Below are 19,088 nucleotides of genomic sequence, written 5' to 3'. Positions count from 1 at the left end.
CTCTCCCATCCAGAATTGCTCGCCAAATCTGTGATGGACGTGAGCCCAACTCTGCATCCAACAAATTGCATTGTGGAAAGTAAACAACATTTAGTATTTGCGCACTCAAAGAGGATTCTTCTGTCAAGACTCTCCATGCTTGGCGGGCAAGGAGTGCTAGGTTAAAAATCTCCATATCTCGAAAACCTAGGCCTCCCAGCTGCTTCGGTTGGATCATAGTGTCCCAAGCAACCCAGCTGGGTTTTCTTTTTCCTTCTTTACTGCCCCACCAAAACTGCCGTATAATTGATGTTATACTCTCACATAAACCCCGTGGCAACCGGAAACAAGACATAGAATATACGGGTATGGCCTGAGCGACTAATTTGATCAAGACCTCTTTCCCTGCTGCAGACAGTAACTTCTCCATCCATCCTTTGATCTTCTCCCACACCCGATCTCGCAGATATTTAAACGTACCATTTTTGGACTGGCCAACATCTGTTGGCATGCCAAGATACCGCTCATTCAGGGACTCATTCTGGACATGTAAAGTATTTTTGATCTCTGTCCTCAAAGGAAGCGGGCAACCTGGGCTGAAGAAGATTGATGATTTGTCATTATTTATATGCTGTCCTGAAGCATTGCAATAAATGTCCAATAGGTTTGACACTGCAACCGAACCCTCTACACTAGCCTTAAAAAGCAGCAGGCTGTCATCTGCAAACAAAAGGTGGTTGATGGATGGGGCTGTTGGGGCCACCTTAATACCTGCCAGTGATGACTGTGAACTGGATTTCAGGAGGCACGAAAGGCCCTCTGCTGCAATCAAGAATAAGTAGGGGAAGATTGGGTCTCCCTGTCGGATTCCTCTGGTAGGTCTGAAAGACTCGAGCTTCTCACCATTAAAAAGAACAGAAAAGGATACTGAAGAAACCATACCCATTACTGTGGTGATCCACTGCTGAGAAAAGCCCAATTTGCTCATGATGGCCTTCAGATAAGACCACTCCAATCTATCATACGCCTTCATCATGTCCAGCTTGAGGGCACAAAAGCTATTAGTCTTGGATTTGGACTTCTTCATGAAATGTAGGCACTCGCATGCACATATGATGTTATTCGTGATTAATCTTCCCGGTACAAATGCAGATTGATTTTTAGAAATTATGTCAGGCAAAACTACTTTCAGTCTGTTTGCAATCACTTTAGATGCAATCTTATAGATTACGTTGCACAGGCTGATGGGCCGAAACTGAGCGAGTAAGGTAGGGTTTAGAACCTTTGGGATCAGGACCAAAACTGTATCATTTATACTTTCCGGGCTTTGCTCTCCTCTGACTATGCTCAGCACCATCCTCGTCACGTCGTCCCCACCAATATCCCAATGATGCTGATAAAAGTGCGCCGGGTAGCCATCCGGTCCCGGAGCTTTGGTGGGGAACATCTGAAACAGGGTTGTTTTCACCTCCTCCTTTGTGTATTCAGCGTTCAACATTGCATTCATCTCGTCCGAGACTTTCCTTGGCACGTGGTTAAGTACGTCGTCTATGCCTTGCACCCCTTCAGTTGTATATAGTGTTTGATAGAACTCATTCGCCAAGCTTTTCATCTCATCCGGATCTACTACTATAGCACCCAAAGAATTTTGTAGAGCTTTGATGAGATTCTTTTTCCGTCTCAGACTCGCTCTCATATGAAAGAATTTTGTTTTTTTGTCTCGTGCACTCAGCCAGTCAATCTGTGCCCGCTGCCGCCACATAATTTCCTCCCTATGATAAAGTTCAATCAGCCTTTCATTAACCTTGAGTTCTGCATGTGATGGCCCCGTACGTAGGGGGTCGCCCCGTAACTCTTCCAGCTGCTTTTTCAAGGCTTTAATCTCTTTTCGTACACTGCTGAAAGTGTCATTACTCCACCTTCCCAAATCTTTAGCTAAATTGGCAAGCTTTCCTCTCAACTCTTCCACCGTGGAACAAGGTGCATCCGCACCCCAGCCCTGTGCAACCGTATCATTAAGGCCCTCATGCGTCTCCCACGTCGTCTCGTATTTAAACTCGTATTTCCTTCTCTCCTTTTTGGCCCGACCGAAGTCAAGGAGTAAGGCAAGGTGCTCTGACGAAGCTGCAGTTTCATGAGTGACCGAGGCCAAGGGGAATCTCGCCAACCAATCAGAATTGACCAAAGCCCTGTCCAATCTGCACCGAGTGTATGTACCACCTGCTACCCTCTTCTCAAAAGTCCAAAACTGTCCCTTGTATCCCAAATCTAGCAACATGCAAACATCAATAGTATCTCGAAATGCTTGGATCTGAGCGTTGCTACGTTGTCCCACTCCCTCGTGCTCATTTGGACGTAAGACTTCATTGAAATCACCTATACAGACCCACGGAAGCGTGCTCAAAGTGCTTATGTTTTTAAAAACTGTCCAAGTTTGGTGACGCAGGTGCGTTTGGGCTTCACCATAGACGCATGTCATCCTCCACTTATCCTCACCTTCCTCCTCAACAGACACATCTAGATGATAACACAAATAACCAAGAATTTCAACTTTTATTACATTGTTCCAGAAAAGTCCAATGCCGCCACTCCGGCCTTGACTGTCAACTGCATAAGCATTATCATAACCTATCGAGCTAGCTAGAGCTTCTACCCTGCTTCCTTCTATTTGCGTCTCAACAATACATAAGAGGGTAGGGGTAAACTTCTTCGCAAAATCGCGAAGCTCTCGAACTGCCGCAGGTTTACCCGCTCCGCGGCAGTTCCAACAAAGAGCATTCATTGGGCCTGTCGGCGCTCCTCGAAGGAGCCCGCCAAATTCCTGACTGCTGAGTTGCTTGCATCGCCTTGCTCAAACCCTGTCTTGGTCCATTTCTGCTCCCTGACAATCGGAGGACTGGTGACAGGAACAATGGCTAGCTGGTCGTCAACCTTGCGGCCATCATCTGTGTTCAAAATTTGTTTATGGTTGGCCCCTAGTTCCTTCCCCGCGAGCCTTTTCCTGCTTGCTTCGTCCATGTCCACATCAGTATCCGCTACCTCCGGGGGTACACCCCCGCCTGAGCCTCTCATCTCGGTCCCCTCTGGCCTGCTGTATGCATCCCTCTCACGAGGATCTGGCCGGCTACCTGAACGGCCTCCACGCCTTCCACCCTGACGGCCTCGGCCTTCTCCTGGACCCCGTCCGCTGCGCATGAACCAGCTGGCTCTAAGATCCTTAAATACCAAGGCGGAAGGAGGATGGATCCCACTGCGTGCTATGTAGTAGTATTAATTTGACTCCAGGTGCACCTTTGAAGGGCCAGCCCACTTTTGCAACCCGACCAAAAAAGAAAGAAAACAGATGGGCCATCATGGACTCAAGCTCAATTTATGGACTTGTTCTTCCTCTCTTCTCTCGGGCCCAAGTTCCCGACGGAACCCAATGGATCGTACACCGCCGCCGGCGGCGATTCTTGTACTGCTGCTGCTCCACGCCTCCGCCACTGCCGAGATGCCCCCTGCAATCGAATCGAATCGAATCCCTCTCCCCCTCCGCCATTGCCGGGATGCCCCCCGCAAGGCTCCCCAAAACCAGATCGAAAGAATCGAATCGACCCCTCTTTCCAGTTGCCAACGACGCAAGCCACCATGAAGATGCGTACGCTGCTGTGGCAACAAGAAAAGAAGCTTCTTTGTTCTTTCCTCCATCCTCTTCTCTGCTGGACGGAGGCTGCGGCGGCAAGAGGAAAGGAATCTCACCCCATGGCCTGATTTATCTCTATCCACCGTGCACAGCTTCCTTCCCCATCTGACGCAGCGACCGCGGCGACTGTGGCGTCTCTGCTTGCATCTTTTCGTCCTGGTAATTGTTTTCTTATTTTTGTATGTTTCTTAGTCTGCTTTGGTGTGCCTCCGTCTATCTTGATTGGAACATTTGGCCATCTCCTAACTGTAGCTTGTGAATCGTAAATTATCTTTCTTACTCTGCTCTGCTCTCCTCTAGTGGATAGGAGTAGTTTGTAATTTATCTTCCTAGTTCGCCCGGCAGATCTCTTGAGTTTGGTCGCCATTGAAGGGACCCCGGTGTTGAGGCTGCGTTCTCTGTCTTGGATTTCAACCCCACCCCCCTCCTGTTGGTCGCTCACGAGGCTGATGTCACCGCCGTCGACAGCCCAGAGGTATGCTCTGTTTTCTCTCTGCTATTTACCTCTTCAGATTTCGCTCAATGGCAGTCAGTAAGACCGACCATTAGTTTGCAGTAAATGGAGGCGACGGCTATCAGCATTGGCAAGTCCGTGTTGAGCGGGGCGCTCAACTATGCCCAGTCAGCCGTGGCCGAGGAGGTGGCTCTGCAGCTTGGTGTCCATCGTGACCACTCCTTCATTTCGGCCGAGCTTGAGATGATGCAAGGTTTCTTGATGGCCGCACATGATGAGCGGGACGACAACAAGGTGGTGAAGATCTGGGTGAAGCAAGTCCGCGATGTGTCCTATGCTGTCGAGGACTGCCTCCTTGATTTTTCTGTCCGTCTTGAGAAGCAATCCTGGTGGTGTCTCTCTCGCAAGGTGCTAGCTCGGCGCTATGTGGCGAAGCAGATGAAAGACCTCAGAGCTGAGGTGGAGGAAGTCAGCCAGAGGAACCAACGGTACCACCTCATCAAAGGCTCTAGCTCCAACCCTACCTCCGCTGTTGGGCAGCCTATCAACTCTAGTGCGACGACGTCTGCTGTCGATGATGCAAGACTGCGGTGGCAGAAAGCTAAAATGGGTCTTGTCAAGCTGATCAATTGCAAGGATGATGCACTTCGAGTGATAGCGTTGTGGGGCACAAGTAGCAGTGATCTGGGGGAGATATCCATCATCAGAAGCGCCTATGAAGATCCCATTATACACAAGAATTTTGATTGTTGTGCTTGGATCACATTAATCTCTCCTTTTAATCAGACAGAGTTCATTCGAAGTATTGTTCGACAAATCTATGTTAATTCTTTTCAAGAGATAGGAGAAGAGGAGAAAACAACTATTGGGACCCAAGTTTTGAAGATGATGGTGATGACAGAAGAAGATAGTTTGGCTTCTAAGTTCAGGAGATATTTGAATGACAAGAGCTACCTAATTGTACTCAATGACATAAACACCATTGAAGAGTGGGATTGCATTAAAACTTATTTCCCAAACAACAAGAAAGGAAGTCGAATCATAGTATCCACGGAGCAAGCTGAAGTTGCAAGCTTATGCATAGGAGCAGAGGATGAAGCTCTTGTGCGTAAGAAGTTATTTGTTGATCGGTCTCTTTATGCTTTCTACAGTAAGGTAATTTCTGAAGTCCTAAAAATTGTCTAATTATTGCTCCTTATGTTGTTATTTTTGTTCTGTGTCTCAATTAATAGTTAACCTAAATAACTAGACTTGGACTTGCGTTGTCATGAAAGTTTTAGGTTAATCACCATTCCCTTTATACATTTCACTTGCATGGTTTAATTAAATAATATTTTACCAAGTCCTATGCGCAAAATTGACCCCATTTTCTGTTTCTACACTTCCTTACTTCCCCATCATCCGGTTGCTTGCCCTCTGCCTTACGCCCTTAGCCTTAGATTCAATCTTGACCATGCAAATAATTTTAGTGGTTACAACTTCATACTCCATTTGTTTTCTAGCTAGCTCAAATCCTCAGCTTCTTGCATGGAGTTATTTGGCTTCTTATACTTATCTAGGGGCCACTTTCTTAATAAGAAAGAATTTTATTATATACATTTCACTTCTACAACTGAGATATATAGTAACGTTAATGTATCAAGGCAAATGTGCAAAAATTACTACATTTGATGTTTCTACACCTCCACATCCCTTCACCATCGCCCGGTTGCATGTTATCTGCCTTAGATCCAATGAACATGCAAATAATACCAGTGGTTACAACTATACCTCATACTCTATCATTTTCTAGCTCAAGTCATCAACTCTTGCATGGAGTTATTTGGCTTCCTATACTCAACTAACGTTCACTGGTCAGCACATACTTCCGTAAATTATATTCTCTCTATCTTCTGCAGACACCCAATGAAAGCAAGCAAACTATGGAGCCAAACCTCCGCAAAAAAAGTTTTGACATATATTGTGACTAACAACTAATGAATGGTGATTTTTTTTAACAAAGAGAGGGCGGGGTAGACCGAATTTGACATGGGAGGAGTCCGTTAAGAGAGACCTGAAGGATTGGGGTATCACCGAAGAGCTAGCTATGGACAGGGGTGCATGGAAGCTTGCTATCCATGTGCCAGAGCCATGAGTTGGTTGCGAGATCTTATGGGTTTCACCTCTAGCCTACCCCAACTCGCTTGGGACTAAAGGCTTTGTTGTTGTTGTTGTTGTTGTAAAGGGATCACCATATAATATCATCATTCTCTAATTTGTTTCATGAATTTTTGAAAGGTTCCAACCACTGGAACTCTTAACAGTGTCACTGATGGAAAATCCTAGTACATGTTTTATGTGTAAACTTATCTTATTTTCTGTAAACTTTTTGCTCGATATTTTGCATGTTCAAACATTAATTTTGTGCATGTGTTTAGGTATATCAGGAGGGAAGGAATTCAGCAGAGAAAAGATCCATCTCGCACATAGTCTCTACTGGTGTTAACAACTCTGCACACAAGAACATCCTCACTCGCACGGAGACAATGGCTACTCTAGAGGAATCTCGTCTCATCGGGAGAGGGAATGAAAAAGTGGAAATCATCAAACTAGTCTCAAATAAAGATCTCCAGCATTTTCATGTGATTTCCTTATGGGGAATGGGTGGTATTGGAAAAACAACACTAGTGAGAGATATTTATCAAAGCCATGAGATTAGTAGCATGTTTGATAAGCGTGCTTGTGTCACAGTCATGCGCCCTTTCAACTCAGCAGCACTCCTTGAGAGCTTAATTATGCAATTCAAAGATAAGTATGAAGATAAGAATAAAGATAAGAATGAGAAAGATTTAAGGAGATGTTTAGAAGGAAAGAGATATTTGCTTGTTCTTGATGATCTGTGGTCCAGAATAGAGTGGGGTTCTATAGAAGAGTATTTGCCAGAAACTGCAGCAAGCTGCATAATAGTCACCACAAGGGAAGAGAATATTGCCAAACACTGCTCAAAGGATGAACTAAACATATACAAGCTCAAACATCTGGGTCCTGATGACGCATGTGCCCTCTTCACCAAAAAGGTACAAATGAATCAGTGTCATACTCGATGCCTCTCCCTCTTATTGTCAATTTGTTTGTTTCCACTATGGAATAAATGTTCTCAATTTGTTTATTTCTTTTCTAAGGGCCAATTTGTTTATTTCAGTGAATACTAAACAACTTTAAACTTCACAAACAATATCTTTCTGTCCAGTAGAAAATTGGAATTGCCATTTGTTAGAAATCTTATGCAATTGCTAGAATAATACAAGTAAATACAAAAGGGCTTTGGAATACATAAACTATGATTACAATAAGGTGGAGACATGATAATTTGTATAGTTATAGTTAGGTCCAACCAAATTATTTGTAGATTTTGTACAAAAAAGTCAGACAGTAGAGGTACAAATAAAGGTTCATCCTTTTTCTTGTGTATACCATCTCAATGGCTGTATTTGGATCAGTCCTCCTTAAATCAAGTCCCTCTCTTTATCCAGATTTGAATTTAGATGGTTCATGAATTTTCTCTGTCTTGCATTGATATGGGAGTTTATAGAAAACCCGTAAATAGTATATGTTATAACAAAATATATGTATATAAATATTTACATAAAAGGAAACCATACATCTTTAAAGTAAAAATTCGTAATTTGGAGCATCCTGATATTTTCGTTTCTTAAATCGAGCATATTTCCATATTACCTGCCATGCTAACTATGCTTATTTATGATGTAACAACATTCTCCTTGCACCATGGCAACACTGCTATTAACTTCTATCGAACACCGTATATTCCTAGTTTACTACAAGAGTGCTCGATAGAATATCATATGCATATATAATGAGATAATCTATTTGATCGGACCTAAGAATTATAGTACCCGAGCATTACACCTAATTAGATGGGGAAAAAATCTTTTCTCCGAAACTCATGAATGGCTGACAAGCTCAAATGTATCATTCAAAACATTGGCATGCATACATATGTGGGAATTTTTTCTTGTACTTTGTAGAAATGAAAATGCTTAATATGAAGCTCAATTGAAATTCAAGCACTGAAGATGTACCCCTAGGAAAGTTAAGGCAGGTTTTGCATCCTGCAAATGCAGTTGACAAATATAGGGAGAATACAACATGCCATTTGAATTGTTACATTTTGTTTCTTCCGAATATATTACATATATTTTTACATTCAGAATTTTGATTTCAGTGAATTTTTGTTTTGTTCAAAGAAAAAAAGAGTTTTCGGTGGTTTTACTTTTTTAAGATAGTAGGCATGTTTGTCTGGCTTTATTTGATGAAAGCCTCACCATTGCACCATGCGTACGTTTGCTATGTTGTTTGGCTTAGGATTGCACGAAGTAAATCACTAGGTGGGAGGGAAATATCTGTAGGAAAAAAAATGATGATATAGTAAGTGAAAAAGATGGACGACGGAGAAACCTATTAACTAACAAAAAGCAGCAGTGTCTCACTTCTACATCTATATATATATACTACATACTCCCATATATTCAATACTATAAGGCAATGAATGTGTTAGATAATCAAAGTACTGCTTATATGATTTATCGTACTGCTAAATGACTTGATTGATACGGATTTCAGGTATTTAAGGAGATCGTAAATTTGGATGATAAATATCCAGAGTTGGTTGAGCAAGCAAAACTGATATTGAAGAAGTGCAGAGGACTACCCATTGCACTAGTCACCATAGGTGGCTTCTTGGCAAACCAACCAAAAACTGCTTTTGAATGGAGAAAAATGAATGAGCATATCAGTGCTGAGTTGGAGATGAATCCAGAACTTGAGACCATAAAAGCAATCCTTATGAAAAGCTATGATGGTTTACCGTATTACCTCAAGGCTTGTTTCTTGTATCTGGCCATCTTTCCTGAAGACCAGCAGATTGCACGGAGACACTTAGTGCGTCGTTGGATTGCAGAGAGTTACTCAAGTGAGGTACGTGGCAAGTCTGTGGAGGAAGTATTGGATTCTTACTTCATGGAACTCATAAGCAGGAGCATGATCTTGCCATCTCAACAGTCAATTCATAGTAGGAAAGGAATTGACTCCTGCCATGTCCATGATCTCATTCGTGAAATTGCCATCTCAAAGGCTATGGAGGAAAATCTTGCATTCACATTGGAGGAAGGCTGCAGCTTAAATAACCAAGGCACAGTGCGTCATCTTGCTGTAAGAAAGATCACTGACGGTGTTTGGAAATTGGAGGCCGTTTTACATTTCTGATAAGATGAGGTTGCTACGAGTGCTAGATTTGGAAGGTGAGTGGGATCTAGTTGATCATCACCTTCAGCACATTGGGAAGCTTGTACATCTTAGATATCTTTCTGTAAGGGGACATGTTGGTATACATCACCTGCCAAATTCGTTGGGGAACCTGAGACAACTCCAGACACTAGATATTTCTGGCACGACGATAACAAAGCTACCAAGGGCCATCATCAAACTTGTGAAGATGCAAGGCATTCTTGCTAGTGGCAGACAATGGACTTCAGATGGTGTTGAAATGCCAAGCGGGATTTGGAAACTGAAGGCCCTGCACACACTACGTGTTGTGGATGTATCAGTGGCGAAGACTGTTCTACAAGATATAAAAATGCTCACCCGATTGCGCAAGTTAGGAGTGACAGGCATCAGCAAGAGAAATAGTCAAGAGTTGTGTTCAGCAATTGCTCTTCTCAGCAGCCTGGAGTCATTGTCACTGTGCTCAGAAGGAGAGACAGGTTTATCGGGCTGCTTGGATGGGCTGTCCTCACCTCCAGAAAACCTGCAGAGCCTCAAGTTGATAGGCAACCTGGTTGAGCTGCCGGAGTGGATCCAAGGCCTCAAAAATCTCGTGAAGCTGAAGCTAGAGGGGTCGGGGATATCGGAGGTTGATGCGACCATGCAAGTCCTTGGGAATCTACCAAACCTGGCCACCCTACGTCTATTGGATTACTCGTTCGTTGGTGAAGAGGTCAGTTTCAGTTTCTGTCGGGAGTCATTCCCGAGGCTGAAGGTGTTGCAGCTGCATATGATAGAAAACATCAAGTCTGTGGGATTTGAAGAAGGAGCAGCCCCTAAGCTTGAGTTGCTGCAGTATTGGGGTAGGTACGATACCCCCACTGCTGGGTTGTTCCGTGGGTTAGCATATCTCCCAAGTCTCAAGGAATTTATGCTGCATGAGAGGAACTGGAGGAATACCGAGTTGGTGGAGGACCTGCGAGGCCAGCTGGCAGAGAATCAAAACGGGCCCGTTCTGAAGAGTTGGAAGTGGCTAGCTGTATTCAACTCCCTTTTCGTTTATCTTAATATTCATGTATGTACGTACGTATTATTAAGTCCCTCCCTTTTATGTATGTAGTGGTATTTCCTTGGATTGAGATATCTAAGCTGCTACTCCCTTTGTGTGTGTGTGTGTGTGTGTGTGTGAAGGGTGGTACCATAGCAAATGGCATCCGTCCTTTTGTTCATCGGTCCTTGAGTTGTTTTTCCACTCTGCTTTCGGTTTGTCGGCACGGCCAGCATGTACAGCACTGATCGAGATGAAGGTTCCTCAGCTTGACAAGTTGTACGTACTGTACGTCATAGGCAGGCAGGCAGGCTGCGAGAAGATGACCCATAACCTCTGCTCCGAACCCGCCAAGATTCTTAGGCCGGAACACCTCAGTCCACCTCTGCTCTGAAACCACTGAGTAATCTGAAAACTGCACAATCGTCAAGACGTCCAAATAACCTCGGTGGCTATGCTTGTCAAGGAATTCTCTGCCTACCATCCTTTCAGAATTCAGACAGACTGCCGCTTGAGCTGGATCGAGTCTTTGATTTTCTTTCTTTCGCGATCGGTGTAACAGCAATCACGTTACCAGTTACTAGTACTACACCAGATGGTATATTTAGTCAACTACTAGTTAGAGAATGGTAACAGCACGCACCAAAGAATCAAAGTTAATTGGTAACTTCATGACTAGTACCACAACCCCAAAACTGAGAGGAAATATTCCTTTCACGTAGTACATGCTTTTCCAGTGTAAACTTGAATGCTACATTGATACTTACAAGTTTTCTGATGGCATTGTTTGTGAATAGATCGCCTAGTCTTCTCTTCTCAAGCCCAAGACATGGAGAAATGTATTTTTTTTAAAAAACATGATTATATTAATATCAAATAGATACCAATTACACCCAGTCTCTGCACCAATAAGATGCCTAAGAACATCTAGGATGCACATACCCAGTCTCACCCGCAATAGCAGCACTCTAACCACCATCAAAGACAACATTTGGTCTTCACTCCATGTAAACTGTTGCTTGTCACCATCTGAAGGTCTGAGCCTTGTTTTTTCTGTCGATGTGCAAATTTCTTTTGCAACGCCTTGACAGCATTCTGTGCTCACTCGTTTTCTGCAGTTGTTGACCGGATATGGTTGAAAATGTAGCAAACTCAATCTAAACAATATGAAGTTTCGGGCTGTTGTCTTCCGGTTAAATTGCCGTTATTAGTGTAGCCTTTTTCTCTTATCTCGTGGGTACCTTCTTGTTCACGGCTACTTTTTCATGTTCTCCGGGCCTTCATATCACCACAATAGCTCTTCGGTAGTAGCAGTCGGACCCCTAGGCACGTAAGAAAATATTGTCAAGACCATCTGAAGCAACTACAAAAAAAAAATCTTAATATTCCCATCTAAAACAACATTTTTTCTCCTCCACGGAGTTGTTCAAAGCTAGGAAAATGAGATACAAATCCCTCTGCCGAAAAACTTGCAGGCCATTAAACCCAATAAGAGTCGCGCAAATGGCGCCTCCTCGCCTCTGCCACAGTGATTTTACTGTGCCTAGGGAAAGGTTAAAAACGCATTGACCCATCGATCCTCTCACACGCAAGCCTCCTTTCTCTATCTAAAAAGAAGCCTCCTTTCTCTCCTGTGTCGCGAGCCCTCTCTCCCCCCCCCCCCCCCCCCCCCCCCCCGCGACTCCTCGCCGCCGCCGCCGCCGCCACCACCATCACTCACGGCGGGTGGCAGACCTACGACCTCCTCTCGCTGTGCTCCATCCTCTCATCCCTCCAGATTCGTTGCTAGAGGCCTCCCGTGCTCGCTACCGACCTTCAGCCGTGGCTAGGGTTTCGGGCGCGGCGTCCCCTTCGTCGCCGGCGAGGCTCTGGCGTCCTAGGGCGGCTCGTCCCCCCACGCCCTCGTGTGGTTGGTCATGAGGTGCACGCAGTGCGTCGGGCCGTGCCTCCTTTGCACCAGTGAGTTCATCCCCCTCCTCATCCTCTCTACTCCGCTTGAGGTCTGACCCTCACCTCTACTTCCGTCTCTCAGATTTGGTGCAGCAGCCGCCTCTCTCTCTCTCTCTCTTGAGTCAATCCCCAAAAAACCTAATTTTTTTTGAACCTTAAAAAAAAACTCATTTTTGTTTCTGTGCCTACAACGTATACGATGGAGGAGCCCGTAAATATGTGATGTTTATATTCTACTCCCTCCGTCCGGAAATACTTGTCATCAAACTGGATAAATGGGGATGTATCTAGATGTATTTTAGTTCTAGATACATCTCTTTTTATTCATTTTGATGACAAGTATTTCCGGTTTCCGGACGGAGGGAGTACATAGTACCTATTGTCCGTCTTTTAGTTTCACACGATTTCTTTAATTTTGTGGCATTTTCAATTTTAAGATGTTAACTTCAGGAGCTGAAGTAAGAGAAAATGAAGGATGTTGCGCCAATGCTGGTCTGGAGCACCACTCAGAGGCCTTGTTGTCGAGTGGGAGGATCAGAAAGTAGTGGGAGGCGACGCCGAGTGGATCAACGATAGTTGTGCCGTGTTTGGTCCAGGAGCTGGCGGCAGGAAGCGAAGGTCATCAAGGTCGCAGTCCACAGATCCTCGTCCCTGTTGTGCCACCCCACAGATGATTTCCTCTTTGGTCGCCCCTCCTCACGGACGCTTCAGAGCGACATCTCAGCACAGCATTGATTGAGGAGAGGATCATTGTCGTGCGCTCGATGGCGGGAACAGATCGAGGTCCTCATTCGACCTTAATTTCAAGGTAGCTTTGCTGTTTAATTACATCCCCTCCTAGCTAGCTAAAAAGAGACATTCACTTCTGCGTGTGCAGAATTGCATGAGTTGTTAGTGAAAAGTTAGTAGAGCTTCCTTAATCATGATGTAGTAATTAGTGCATTGCTGCTTGTGTGACAAACTGTAGGAATGAACATAGCCAGGAAATAAAAATGATCTGTATGCTAAAGAGGCTTATTCTACACATGGTATCTTTATGTCAGTTACATACAGTGTCTAAATGCTTACTTCCCAATTTTCCTTAAGATTATTGTGTCCTTCCTCTTAGCCTTTAGGCACTGCAAGCTAAATATATGTGAAATTGCCTGTCTCCAGCAGTAGCATTTCATCTATTGCAGTCTGGAGCAAGTGAGCCTTCGCAAGAAACTGTACCTTCTGTTCAAGATAGTGTCCTGGTAAGCTGAGATGTAACCAAACCTGTAGGTAATGTGATTTTATAATTTTGACATGCCGAGGGATTTTGATGGAGGTTGGTTGTTTCGGGCATGTGCTTTGTGTTGTTGGAATTTTGTGGGGAACTTTAAATAGTTGATGATTCCTGCTCATTCATGTTTGGCTCTTCTGATGCCTATGCACTCATCTTGGAATGAGGATCTATGAGAGCATGTCAGGCTAGAAAGTTTCACAATATTGCTTCTTTTAATTCATTATGTGCAGATTCATTGATTACCTGTTGCGACTATTTGAATTTTTTTTGCGTTTACTGTCCTAACACCCATGGAATTTTCTTTACAAAATGTAACCAAGCTGTATGATTTTTAGCACCAGCATCCATCAGAATTCTATACCCGACAGTCATGGTATGAAGGATCTCACGTTTAGCCGGCCTATGGACAACCCTTTTGGTAATTACAAGAGCATGTTCATACTCCCTCCGTCCCAAAAAAAGTGACTCAACTTTATGTGTTGATGATAAACAGTTGTGCGTGTGTATTTGGTCTATTTCCTTTCCATTTCCATGGTTTTCATACTGATTTGTGTTTTCACTTTCTATTATAAGTTATGGCTCATGTAGCTGTGTATTTGGCTGCAGGTCATCGCTACTACCTCGGCAAAGTCACACAGGACCCAGTGCTTCACACTGCCTCCAAAGCATTCGAAGCAGGTGTCCGCGTACATGGTATAATTGTCTCTGCACATATATCATCGTGCATTCAAATGAAGAACAAAGACGTCTAAAAGATTCTGAAGCTTCATTCTGGAGTTACATGAATCTGGGGCTGACTGAGGGAGATCAAAATGGTACTAGATGGTAACATTAGGCTGTATGCCTGCAGTGATGGTTAATCAAGATCGATCAAAGGCCATGTTCAGGTAGATAAATTGATCTTTACCATGCACTGTTAGCGTGACATTGAGTACCATGAATTTTCAGAGATGCACTACTGTACTGGACAATGTGCTTTCTCATCAATTTAAAATAATTAAGAGGCCTGTGACATGTGTTTTAGTTTCTAATAGAAACACAAAATATGTCTATTTCACTTTTTAGACAATTTTTTTGATTGTGTGAAATGCACAAAGTAAGTGCATTATGACCCGATGTTTTAATTTAGAGGAACATGTATAAATTGTGAGTTGCTTTTGGTTTGATCAACATTGTTCCTTTGTACGCTTACATGGTTACCGATTTAGTTATCAGGCAAGATTTCTTGGGTTTTCTTCCTTCGTGTTTTCTTGTTCAAACTTTAATGTTGGTTTGGAAATTCCTGGTAAATGTGGTTAACAATGAGGATACAATCGACTACAATTAATTTGTTTTTCTATTGCCGGGTAACCTTCTTATGTCATCATTTTCTGACTATTTTTATGCTGCAAGTATCTGGTCCAGAGCCGATGGATACAACTAACATCATGCTGCTGCTATATCTTAGTGTTCTTTATTTCACAAATAGTGATATGCTTCTTATTTGTTCTAGGTGTCGCTGCCGTGACTTGTTTGGCATTAGTCTGATATCCGTTAGGCGGTGGTAACCTTCTTTTGATGGTTGTCGGCACACATCTTCAGTCACACGTACACCATACGAGGTATTGAATAACCTATCCTCTCATTTTTATTGTCATTGCCATAACTTTTACAGGCTTCTCATCAAAGTTCTTGCCTCTGAGCCCACTCTCTGCCATGATGTGCTGATCTGCTCATTTTACATTATGTGTTTGTTTGTCTGTTTGTGTGAACTTTCAGTTTTCCAGAAGTTTTTGTTTTAGCATGCCACTTCTAGCTTTGTATATACTATAAGCTAAACTCAGGTAGAAGTAGTATTTTCCAATTTTCAATTTGCTTTTCAATTATTTATTTATTTTAGGAGGGGCGTTAGTTCATTGATTTAATAAATTTTTTTAGCAGTCCAAACAGCAGGAGAGGTTCCCACTGCTATATTTTAAATTTTTGAGAAATAATTACATACTGTCTGTATGCCCACCAATTGGTGGCAGAAAGGGTCTTTTTTTGCGAAAGGGCAGAAAGGGTTTTGCAAATAAAACAAGGCCAAGTATAAAAATTATACAAGGGTAAGCAAGACTACAAATAGGAATCTAAGCTTGAAGTGATGTGATCAGGTCTTGAAGGAGTTCTTGATTTTCAGGTCTGGCCATGAACTTTAGAATCCCTAGGTCTGAAGTTAGTCCTCTCTTCCAACTGAGCAATGTAAGTGCCACCCCCTCGAAGTGACATCTGTTTTTTTGTTTCGATATGTTCATTGATTTTTCATTGATTTAATGACTTGTACCTTGTTGGCACCTTTGCAGATGCAGAGCCTCTAGTACGCGCATCCATGCTCTGTCGCCGCCACCTGCTACTTCAAGTCCGCCAACAGCCTCGCCGGAAACTGGGGCTTATCCATAGCCCAACTCAATCTCTGCGTCGCTCTCCTCACCTGTATACATGCATCTCGTTCATCTGTTCGTTGTACAACTTGTAGTGGATTTTAGGTGTACAACCATATTATTGTGGATTTTAGGAATTCACAGAAAAAAATGCTTATCTGAATTCAGGTGTACAACCATACTGTTGTGGATTTTAGGTTGGATGCTCACATAAGAGGTGATCTGATTTTGTTATCGCTCGTCTCTCTTTGTAGATTTTTGCTCATGCTGGGATGTGTCCACGTGTTGATTTTTGTTCATGTGTGGAAGCTGGACTGTGTCTATATGTACATTTTTCTCATGTGTAGCTTGTCATTTACCCAAATTATTGTTCTTCCATTCGGGCAAGCTTTAGTTGCAGATCCACGCTTAAAATTTTATTGTGCAGATGCATCTTTGCATGCTTGTTCTGCTTGAGCCCGCCGCCTCGCCGTGAAGCCCTCTGCTGCAGCCTCTCACTTCACTATCGACGACACTCTGCTCCAACCCGTCTCTGTCCAGTACCGGACAAACCTGTTGTAAAGGTCATTGTTTTGTGCATCTTTTGCTGCATCAACTAGGGGTGTAAGGACTAAAATTATTCATCTTTGGTACTATATATCTGGTCATACATATTATAACTACTCCCTCCGTAAAGAAATATAAGAGTGTTTAGATCACTAAAATAGTGATCTAAACGCTCTTATATTTGTTTACAGAGGGAGTACTAAATAGTATGATATCCTTTTAAGAAACAATTTTTCTTTCTGTTTGACACTGATGTGCTTGTGATTTGCTTTCCAGGTTATCTTTCTTAAGAACTTATTGGTTTATCAATTTGAGATTTGTTTCATCATGTTTTTATACCATGTCATCAGGATTTTCATTTGTTCTTCTGCCATACCATCTATGTGCGTGTATATTCCTGACATATAATTTCCTTTTGTTGTGCAGATGTGCTTATAGTTTCTCATGCCCTCAACTACTATTTTAGCTTTAGTATGCTATGGGTATACACATAGCCACTACAATGGTCAGTACCAAGGGTGAGTGCCTCCACGTTTGAAGATGATCTCATAGGATGCTTATAACTATGCTTCTTTTATTCTCTTGGTTGAATGTTAAAAAAGAAAAAGAATAGTATTTGTGTTGTCTTGATAGGCACACCCATTATTTATTTTGCACAAATTTAACTATGCACTGAATATTCTGACCATTAATTCTTACTAATAATAGGCTTCTTGGGGAAAATGGGAAATGAATATATATCAAGGCGTGTGTTATGGGTACACGTTCTAGACAAACTATTACGAATTGGAGTAACAAACCGAGTAAATCGATGCAACAACAGAGCTTGAAACCACCTGTGTAGGAACTGCAAGTTTATAGTGTACATGGATAGGAACAGAGAAATAAACATGCTGATCAGAATAGTTATCTAAAAATGGTCAGAAGTGTGACCTCTTTTCTTATCAGCCAAACATGATCCACGTGAGCTAAAGAATTGGTCAGCAGCAAATGGGTTGTATTGTTCTTAATTCTAAAAAAGCATGACTGGAATGTTACGCATTGTTCTATATCTAAGAAAGCATGACAGGATAAGAGCAGAAAAACAAACACACTTGTAAAAAATGATACAGTCAATAGGCTAAGCTATCGAGGTTTCTTGATGGGGTTACAAAACAAACTATTTTGGTGCAAAACTGGTTGCTATTAGTTAGCATGGTTCAGAATCCTAAAACTAATCTGCTGATGGACATGTTGATTCATTCATGTGCTAACAAATAAACCAATTCATCAAAAAAAAAAAGTCGAACGAACCAATTAGTATGTGCATTGGCACGAGATCAAACGGCATGCTTTATGGGATAGCCTTTGTACGAATTATGCAGACATGTGCAACCTAGGTAAACCTATTTTGGAAATTGTACTAATTTAGATCATTGGATTGCCTTGTGCTTAATTTGGTTCTGATCATTTGCTTAAAAGATTGAAGACTTGTTTCTTTGTGCTCCTTCCCCATGTTCCTCTGCATAACTCTTACGATACTTATGTGGTGATTTTTCGAATTTGCTAACTGTGTTACATCTATATTAAAGGCACTCTACATATGATATGACATAACTTATAATTAAAACACATTTTTTCTTCTGGTTATTACCATACTAGCACATAGGATGTACAGTTGTACTATTACTGATTATACATGAGAAAAATAGAAAGGTCCACTGAATAATGAGAGGGCGATTGGCGTAGCTGAACCATTGAAATTACCCTCCTGCAGACATTCAACACTTTTTTTACACTCTGTGCCTCATTTTCTGACCAGTTGTTCGTGCAACTGACTGTATCTCTTATTTTCTTTTATTTTTCACTAGCAGATTACAACATATGGGTCCACTTGTTGCAGGCAGTGTCCTCCTGTTGGCGAAGTTCCAAGGTGGATGTGCAACGCCATGACCAAGATCTTCAAATGTCCAATGTTTCATAGATCATGGCACATGTCTCTTTTCTGTTAAATAAATAGTGACTTTCTCCTTCTTTTCCTTAGATAAATTTTTCATTGAGGAGATCATATTCCTTTGTTTGTTGTCCAATATAAACGACATAGAGTTGGTTTTACCATGATTAAATTTCTTGTTGGAATGTCAAGGATCAATTACGGATGTTTGTTAAGAACCGTTTGAATGAACACCAGGCTCGACCTCAATAAGTGCGCAATCTGCTTCTCGGTCGGTCCCCTTTCCCTGAGTTTCTTCTTGTTCCTCCAATGGATCCATCAAAAGATGGATGCAGAATTCTGACTACCGGACAGTTCCCTTTCTTGAATATCTTGTTCCTCCAATGTACTCTCTATTCAGAAAATCGGTAGTTGCAGAACATTTTATTTCTGTATCATGTACTGTTTATGCGGTGCGCCAGATCCCGGACGTCACGAGGAGTTCCGGAATGGTCCGGAGGTAAAGAATTATATATAGGAAGTGCTATTTCGGGCATCGGGACAAGTTTCGGGGTCATCGGTATTG

The 19,088-nt window shown here is 42.6% G+C and overlaps 1 long non-coding RNA gene and 1 pseudogene across 13 annotated transcripts; both read left to right on the top strand.

Moving 5' to 3' along the window:
* Positions 1–3,394: 3,394 nt before the first annotated feature.
* On the top strand, positions 3,395–10,535 carry LOC123063630 (disease resistance protein Pik-2-like; annotated as a pseudogene).
* Positions 10,536–12,094: 1,559 nt separating this feature from the next.
* Positions 12,095–18,822, top strand: LOC123063632 (uncharacterized). Of its 13 annotated transcripts, none has more exons than XR_006430440.1 (11): positions 12,095–12,387; positions 12,829–13,186; positions 13,534–13,613; positions 13,981–14,063; positions 14,252–14,532; positions 15,138–15,729; positions 15,804–15,865; positions 15,967–16,096; positions 16,299–16,607; positions 17,017–17,108; positions 18,444–18,822. It is a non-coding gene; the product is annotated as an uncharacterized lncRNA (long non-coding RNA). The 13 variants fall into 13 exon arrangements; XR_006430441.1 differs by having other exon boundaries at positions 15,967–16,370; positions 16,472–16,607; XR_006430438.1 differs by having other exon boundaries at positions 15,138–15,246; positions 15,566–15,729; positions 15,967–16,607; positions 18,444–18,820.
* The last annotated feature ends 266 nt before the right edge of the window (positions 18,823–19,088 follow it).

Source organism: Triticum aestivum, chromosome 3A, assembly GCF_018294505.1.
Source record: "Triticum aestivum cultivar Chinese Spring chromosome 3A, IWGSC CS RefSeq v2.1, whole genome shotgun sequence".
In the NCBI taxonomy this organism is placed as follows: domain Eukaryota; kingdom Viridiplantae; phylum Streptophyta; class Magnoliopsida; order Poales; family Poaceae; genus Triticum; species Triticum aestivum.
This window is presented reverse-complemented; position numbering and strand designations above follow the sequence as displayed.